Source organism: Carassius gibelio, chromosome B12 (genome assembly GCF_023724105.1).
Source record: "Carassius gibelio isolate Cgi1373 ecotype wild population from Czech Republic chromosome B12, carGib1.2-hapl.c, whole genome shotgun sequence".
Lineage (NCBI taxonomy): Eukaryota > Metazoa > Chordata > Actinopteri > Cypriniformes > Cyprinidae > Carassius > Carassius gibelio.
Genome location: NC_068407.1, coordinates 22,810,538 through 22,817,200, shown reverse-complemented (window position 1 = coordinate 22,817,200; position 6,663 = coordinate 22,810,538). Strand labels below are relative to the sequence as shown.

Below are 6,663 nucleotides of genomic sequence, written 5' to 3'. Positions count from 1 at the left end.
CAAAACTCACATACTGTTTCATTGCATTTTTTTTAAATATATTGTAGTATTTTGCAAATCACATGGGTAGAGTTCTTTTTACTGGGTGGATGACCGTCAGCCTCCACCGAAGACCGTTTTTGACCCAGGAAAAACCCTGGACTTCAAACATCATGACCACCAACCCCATGCCCCTCAAATTTTTTTATACTGATCTGCATGATTTCACATGGCTCATGATTTTACACCCCAAAAAAATAAAACGTAATTCTGGCTACTGAGTGTGTTGCAGGCCTTAGTTTGTTAATTTGCTTAATGTAACAAGCAAATCTCACCCACTCCATCTTTCTCAGCTCCAGTGGGCATCTCTCAGGCGGACCATCATAGCGACAGCTGGAGTGCTCATCCACCTGACACACAAGGTAAAAGAACATTAAATAGAATAAAGATTATTATTCTTTCCATTGACTTCCATTAATATGGATGCGAATGCATCAAGCCGGAAACTTAAGTTGTTTGAAAAGTTTCGCATTTCGCTGCATTCCAAAGTTCCAATCTTGGTGACTCTTGACTTGCGAATTCACATCACGTGAAACTGTATCACCATTAGCAGTTTGATACATCACAGCAAAAAATTTAAAACTGCAGCGCTGAGAGAAAGTGGAGTAGATTGTGTGTTTTTACCTTTTAAATGTATCATTATGCATTGTGTGTTGATTTTAAGTGTTTTTTTTTAAACAACACTGCAGAGTATGACATCATATCATAATTGTTGCTGCGTCCAAGGAAACTTTGCAAGCTCAAAGTCTAGTGTGACCGCAGCATTCACAACCCTTCACACAATCTAAAACAGAATAATATTTTGTGTTTAATCCGTAGAGCACACCTTTACTGTCTTGAGACCCTCAGGTGACTACCAAGGAAGAACACAGAGTAAGTTACATTTGATCGCTAAAACGGTGTTTTAATCTGAAATGACACAAATGGACACATGATAAAATGATGATCTACTATGAATAGCTGGGTAAGAAGGGTTTAAGACAGCTGCAGCAGAGTTCAGCTCCAACCCTTATTAAAACTAACCTGCCTGTAGATTTCTAGTAACCCTTCAGACCTTGAATAGCTTGTTCAGGTGTGCAGGGCTGTGGCTCTTCAGGACCGCCGTTTGCCACCCCTGGTTTAGGAGCATACACTGTGAAAAGTCAGCTTTTTAATAACCTAGTAGGGCTGGGCAATATGGCTTGATTAAACAATGTTTAAATCCATAAAATTTTAATATTTTGCCACGTGCAGAAACATTTATTTTGGAATCGCAATGTCCAATACAATGGCATATTTAGACATAGGTTGATGTATCTGCTGTGTTGGCAAAGTTTTATAAATGATTTACGTTACAAATCTAGTGAGATAATGCACATGGTTTTTCCAGATTACGTTAAGCAAATAAAATTCAAAGCGTATAGAGAGGAAGAGTTTAGCCCCATACAGTCTTCACTGGTAAGTTTACCATTAATAGATCATGTGTGAACAGGACCTTTTCAGAAATCCCGGTAAATATGTTTTGGCAATCATATCATTCTTATGGAGATGACATGATTACTCTGAGCTGTTTAAATTTGTAAATTTGCTCTAGATGGATATATTTGACCATTTCGCCCTCACAGCTTTTTGTCACGCTTCTCCATTCATCAGGGCTCTGACTCTGTAATTGAATACTATTATGCGCATCTCGTGTTTATAAAAGCAAAACATTCTGACTGGCTACTAATGTTAGTTTGGTTGAGAGTGAAAGTTGCACTTCTCATACAATTGGTAGGCGAACGCATGGACTCAAAAGTGACATCAATCAACAAGATTCTTTATTATGATTTTTATTTTTTATGAAGGATTAAATGCTGCACGTCGGAAATCCGGCACAGTGTCAAAGAACTTTAAGGCCTGTTTTACTGTATAAAGCATATTTTTTAAATAGTAAAAATATATTTCACAATATTAGTGCTTTTACTGTATTTTGGCATACATAAATGCAAGCTTGGTTAACACAAGAGAATTCTTTAAAACATTAAAAATCTTACGGTTCAAAAAGCTTTGACTGTGTACGTTACCATTTACTGACTTATTTTCTTCTGGATGGCATTGATGCCATGATTTTACTTTAAAAATAGATTTTAATACATATTTTTCTTTGTTTTTATTATTTTCTGAAATTCAATTAGCTAGAATTTTAATGTGCATTTACTTGTCTGAGTAACAAGCAAATCTCACCCACTCCATCTTTCTCAGCTCCAGCGGGCATCTCTCAGGCAGACCATCATAGCGACAGCTGGAGTGCTCATCCACCTGACACACAAGGTACAAGAACATTAAACAGAATAAGTAGATGAAAATGAGAAAAACTTCATTCACAGCATTTAAAACCAGATAATATAACATGCATGATCTGTTTAATCCATAGAGCAAACCTTTTCTGTCCTGAGACCCTCAGGGGCACACCAAGGAAGAACACTGAGTAAGTTAAGAAGGGGAAAAACACAATGTCTGATAACATGAACAATGTCCAGGAATACAGACATGATGGACTGCTACATTCACAGGAAGTTGTTTGTTCTGAAAGTACAATAATAACCTGCACGTTTTTGTAGAATTAAACTAAATCAAACTGCACACAATTTCAAATCATAGTAAATATCATGATTTAATGTTATATAAACATTAAGGGTATAATAGGACATGACAGCATTATTGTTCATTTTAATCATGTTCCAAAAATAATTTAAAATGAAGTTACGCCAAAAATAAAAAAAACTATTTGGTAAATACCATCAGTTTAGAAATCATGGTAGCTATGATTTTAGTAAAGCAGGAGAAAAAAAAAAAATCTAAATTGCTTTCACGCCACAGCCTCACGTATGAGCAACATCTTTCTGAGTATAAACAAGTAGAGGTGTGTTCAACTTGACAAAGCTCTGCACAGGACCAAGAGAGTTACAGCAGACTGATTTGTAGGTTTTTGAATTGCTCTTGCGGATGTCAACATCAATCGTTGCCGCTTCTTCTTGTCGAACACACCTAGTGCTGCAGGTTTATTGGCTCACTGATGTTGACAAGATTAAGCCTTTAGGTAACAAAGTTTGGTATCGAATGACAAGAGGTTTTATCGATATTGGATGGTATCGTGGCAATTCGGTTGGTGCCTAAAAAGTATCGAACTCGATACCCAGCACTATTTATAACTTTGACAATAATTGTAAACCATGATAAACTAAGTCAGTTATTGGAGTATTGGAGATTTAATTATGTTGTTATATGGTATAAGAAATCTTTTTTATTTTTTTTATTTAGGCTAGTTAAATTATATTTCGTGCTACCAAAATCTGAAGAGTACCTGTCTGAAGGGCTACCAGGGATTTTTTTATTTTGTGAGCCCTGATTCCTATTGTGAAATTCACATCAGAGTCCTCATGCTGTCAACAGAATACCAATATAGATTTTTGGTCGATGTCAATGTAAAAATAATTGAACTAAACTCTTATTACAGTTATTATAAGAGGCAAAGATGTTTTATGTTTTTCTGAAAATTGGTTTTAATTTTACGGTGTATTTATTTGTTTTGGTAACAAGCAAATTTTACCCACTCCCATCTTTCTCAGCTCCAGTGGGCGTCTTTCAGGTAGACCATCATGGAGACGGCTGGAGTGCTCATCCACCTAACACACAAGGTAAAAGAACATTAAATAGAAATAAGGAGGAGAAAACACTAATTCACAGCCCTTGGCACAATCTAAAACTGAATAACATAATATTTTGTGTTCAATCCATAGAGCACACCTTTTCTGTCCGGTTACATTTCTGATGTTGAAATTATCATTATTAGCTTACTTTAAAGGTGCTGTAGGGAACTTTTGTAAAAAAAAATATTTTTTTACATGTTAAACCTGTCATTATGTCCTGACAGTAGAATATGAGACAGATAATCTGTGTAAAAATCAAGCTCCTCTGGCTCCTCCCAGTGTCCTATTACCATTTGCAGAAATACATCGTTCCCGTTGAGAAACAACCAATCAGAGCTGCGGTCCGTAACTTTGTTTGTGTTCAAAATGTAGAAAAAATGAACATAATAAGCGAGTACACCATGAATCCATTTTCCAAACCGTGTTTTTGTGCTTCGGGGGTACCGCGGCAGAGTAACCCAGTACCTTTGTGATTCTTCATAGACATAAACAGAGAGAAGTAGTTCCGGCTACAATGTTCTTCCGCAAGACGCAACCAGTTCTGTTTATTAACCGCTAGAGCGTCAAAAGTTCCCTACTGCAGCTTTAAGTTTTTACTTACCAACTCCCCTTTTGAGCTCCAGTAAGGCTCTTTAGCAAACCAGAAAGCACTGAAATGCATATAAGGGTCAGGATAATTGTTTTTTTTTTTTTTTGAAAATGGTAAACATTTTACCCTAAATAATGTGACATTCTTCTGATAACCTCAAGGCAGATGCATGTAACACTACATCTAATATTTAAAACCTTACAGTAAATTTATACTTACAGGTACTTCTTGTGGGAGACAGGAAAATCCAGTCTTGAGTACTGTAACAAATCAATGTACATGTACGTTATTTATTAATTTAAATAAGTTGCAAAATGCATAATTTAATTCATCAAAGCTACATAAAAAATTTAATTATCTTCTGTGTTGCAGCTGTAGAAAGGGCAATTCTGGAAACACTAGAGAAAATGGACATGAAGATCAACCATCTGACTTCACTGGTCCAGTCTCTAGTGGGGAACAGGCGTATTGTACCCCAAATGCAGATGGCTGAAGAGGAAGAGGGTGGTGTCTTTCCTCTAGCATCTATTGCAGACCTAGATAGGCTGGAACAAAGACTGGCAGACAGAGGGTTTATGCAGAGAATGGTAAGATCACTGAAACGGTCAAACCTACAACTACTAACAAAATGTTTGTGTGCAAACATGTGTGTGCATGTTTATACACACTACTAGTCAAAATCATGGAATGATTAAGTTGAAATGTTGCTGAAAGAAGTCTCTAATGCGTACTGCATTTACTTGCTAATGTATAAAATTATTATTGAAAAATAATGAGCTGTTATTTTTAAATATTTTTATATACTCATTAATCCAGCCTCCAGTGTCACATGAAAAAAATCATTAGAATATGCTTATCAGTTAATAGCAATTATTAATGGCAGTTATTAATAATGGTTCATCTTAGTGTTAATTATCATCAAAAACTGTTTTTGCTACTCATTATAATTTTATGAAAACCATAACTATTTTTAAAGAATCTTTAAAAAATAGAAATACAACTGATTTGCAGTGGTTAAAATCATATATTATTTTGGCGTATCATAGTAGATGCATTTGAAAGTTTTATTATAATCCTACTCTGTGCGGTTATCACCAGTCTATTAAAACATATGTCACTAGTTAAAATTACTTATTTCTCTGGATTTAAACATTCTTCGAAACATTTGGGATAATGTAAGTACACAACACTGTTCGAACAGTGCACTATGGTTTACAGAAAAACACAGTACAACCATTTTCACCTTGGATAATAATAATAAATGTTTCTTGAGCAACAAATCAGCATATAGATTTGATCCATATCCTGCTGAGAAAATTCAGCTTTGCATTACAAAAATAAGTTAGATTTTAAAATAGTTAAATATAGTTCATATAAATAGTTTCATGAAATTAAATTATACTGCATTCTCAATTAAATAAATGCATCTTTGGTGAACATAAGAGGCTTCTTTCAAAAAAAAAAATCTTTTAACTAGATGTGTATAGAATACAGGTCCATTTAATGCTAAAATATTACTTCAAAATGTACCTGTTGAAGGTGAACAGATTATCCATCAGTGGCGGGCCGAGCATGAAGAAAACCGTATGGAGGATTTGCTCCAAGGTGTTCTCCACTGACGTCGCCCGGCAGTTGAACTGGTGCGGGAGGGGAGACAAAAGAGGGATCCGAAAATCACAAATCGGAGCACTCCTAATAGGTAAGTTCAATAATGTTACACAAATACAAACAATTGAATAAATGGCGGAGCTGTCAGAACAACTAGAAATAATGTATAACCGGTTACAAATTGGTTAAACATAATCTGACGTGGTATCAGCCTTTATTAAAAATATTTAGAAAAAAATAACTTATGAAACACTTAAATTAGACTTAAAACATCAGTTAAGCCCTTTAGAAATCCATTAGCCCAACCAATACGCACGCGAAACAACTTGGTATAACGTTACTCGCTGATTAACAAACAGGTGATAGTCATCATACACAACGTAATTTGGAAGTTATTATAAAACCGATCGCTGGCAGAACACGATTACTTTCAAAATCTACACGTACCTTAAGCAAATCTTCTCTTGCAACTAATCTAGACGTGTATTCTGCACAGCACGGCACATGGTTAGGCTCTAGGCTGAATAACGCGGGGAGAGCTTTGAGGCACGCACCCTAAATCACGTGCATAGTTCACGTGCTGTCTCCTTGTTTTTTTTTATGTTGGCGTCCAGCAGCTAAAATTATTTGTTCTTTATGCTATTTAGATAACTTTGTCCGATTTATTCAGACGAACCAGATAAAGAAAAAATATCTAACGTTCATTTTAAATGTAAGTATTTTTTACATTTTTGTAATTGTTTCTTCTTACATACA

At 35.3% G+C, this 6,663-nt stretch overlaps 1 long non-coding RNA gene across 1 annotated transcript; it reads left to right on the top strand.

The window, feature by feature from the left end:
* Window positions 1-331: 331 nt before the first annotated feature.
* Window positions 332-3,701, top strand: LOC127968954 (uncharacterized). Its single transcript, XR_008156177.1, has 3 exons — window positions 332-401; window positions 2,435-2,488; window positions 3,630-3,701. It is a non-coding gene; the product is annotated as an uncharacterized LOC127968954 (long non-coding RNA).
* The last annotated feature ends 2,962 nt before the right edge of the window (window positions 3,702-6,663 follow it).